This window comes from Magnolia sinica, chromosome 16 (assembly GCF_029962835.1).
Source record: "Magnolia sinica isolate HGM2019 chromosome 16, MsV1, whole genome shotgun sequence".
NCBI lineage: Eukaryota > Viridiplantae > Streptophyta > Magnoliopsida > Magnoliales > Magnoliaceae > Magnolia > Magnolia sinica.
The window spans coordinates 67,975,313-67,977,431 of record NC_080588.1 but is presented as its reverse complement, the minus strand read 5'-3'; the positions used below and the strand labels follow the sequence as shown (position 1 = coordinate 67,977,431).

General features: G+C 45.6%; 1 pseudogene; it reads right to left on the bottom strand.

Annotated features, from left to right (window-relative positions):
• Positions 1–301: 301 nt before the first annotated feature.
• Positions 302–1,898, bottom strand: LOC131229270 (putative UDP-rhamnose:rhamnosyltransferase 1; annotated as a pseudogene).
• Between the last annotated feature and the right edge of the window lie 221 nt (positions 1,899–2,119).

The following is a 2,119-nucleotide window of genomic DNA, read 5'->3' as shown; positions in this document are numbered from 1 at the left end:
CACATGTCAAAGTGCACCACCCTCACCTCTACAGCCACACTGCCTCACATGCCTATGTCCTCGCACCGAGCTCGAGCCCGTGCGCGCGTGTGTTCACATTAATTGGAACACACAAGTCTTGGTACTCTTAATTCACCAAGCATATAGTAAGGTACTCAACACCCTACTTATTAAGAAAAAATTATCTTCTCTACTTTACGATGTTGGACTATTTCTTAAACACAAAAAACTAAAATTTTCATAAACCTTTTTATATATTTATATATAATTTTTTTATTTAAAATGTTTTTTAATCAAAACATTTTCCATAACAAAGTTCACATCCAATGGGAAAGCTCCCTGATAATACAAATCATATTACATAAAAGTTTGGAATGCTAACAGCCAAATCTTTACATTTTATTTCAGATCAGTTGCCCATTATGTCTTGGAGATTCTGAGGAAGTTGATAAATTCATTCATATAGTTTTCATGGAGTGTCTGATCACTGAAAACGGCCTTCATTTCCATCGATTTAAGCCTGAAACTTTCACCTTCTTCTTCGATCATGGCCCACCTCAGTGACCGAGCGACTGCATCCCTGTGGAATGACCCATCATCGTTTATCTCAACTTTTATAGCGAGCCCCTTGTCTACCAACATCCTCGCATCCAATGACTGGACGTTCACAAGCGGCAATACGACGAGAGAATGCCCATAATGGACGGTCTCGATGATGGACGCCCACCCAGAGTGAAACAAAGGTCCACCGATGGAAGGGTGGGCCAGTATCTCCAACTGAGGATTCCAACCCATATAGACAACCCCACGACTGCCGATCCGGCTCTCGAATCCCGACGGTAGGGTATCCATATCATTGGTCGCCCAAATGGCACTCCTGAGTGCCCATAGAAATGGCAAATTGGAGAGTTAAAGGCCATGGGCAATCTCAAACACTTGATCTCTGCTCAGTTTACACTCACTTCCAAAGCAAACAAACACCACTGATCTGTTGGTCTGTTCATCGAGCCATTTGAGAATGTTCGCCCACTTGGGGTCGGTCGTTTCTCTCTTCTCTGGTGGCGTTGGTGGAAGTAATCCGACTGGAATGATCGGGCTCTTGTGCAACTTCTTGAGTAAGCCCAAGTACTCCCTTTGGAACTCAGTGCAACTCCGAATTGCCATTGCCGAACACCCTTGGAGTGCTATCACTAAACGATCCAAAATCGAGAAGCTCGATGCATCTGGGCTGAAAACGCTATGGTAGAAACCAGCGGTCTCATGGGGTGGAAGGGCAACGGATGACTCGAATTCAAACCACTCAGGCGGGGACACCAGGTTCTCTGGTGATGGCCACATTTTCCTTAGGCCGTCTGCGATCGGCCCAAAGAATGCAATCACGGTAGCCGAATAAATAGAGAAGAAGACACGAGGGACTTTGAATTCACTTGCAACATTGCTCACCCAACTGGGGAAGACGTCATGGACTATCCAGTCCGGCGATTCTTTGGTAATGAACTGCTTGAAGGCGGGGTGGGAGAGATCGTAGGCCTTCTTTAAGTACTCGTCGCTTCCTTGGAGGATATCGACAGTTGCCTCAGCGCCTTCAGGCAGTCCATCTACCGCTGGCAAGGGAAACTCCACCAGATTGATCAGAGCTGCTAGATGTTGTGGGATCTTGGGTAGCCTTTGGATGTTTTTTTGAGTGGTGAGGAAGGAGATTCGGATTCCAGCTTTGGCTAAGGCTATGGAGAGCTGAAGGAATGGGATCATATGGCCAAAGGCCAGCCATGGAAGCATGATCCTATGCATGCCATCAGCCATGTGGCTTAACAAACGCCGTTGATGGGTGGGGCCCACCTTCTCTATAGTCTACGCCACACAGTTCAAAGGGAAGAGAGGAAATACTTTGGTTTTATAGCTCAAAGGAAAGGTTACACTGGTGACATTTCACCACCATTCTTGGACTGTCCAAACACAAGGTTTGAAGTATGGAGGATGTATGATCTAATACCCCGAAACAGATTATTAATCCTCGGTCCAAACTACTTGCGCCATCATCAGTGGATCATATCAATATATCAGACTGATCCGATAATCCTAACCATCTGATTTTGTTTGTTGAATTCCACGTCAAACC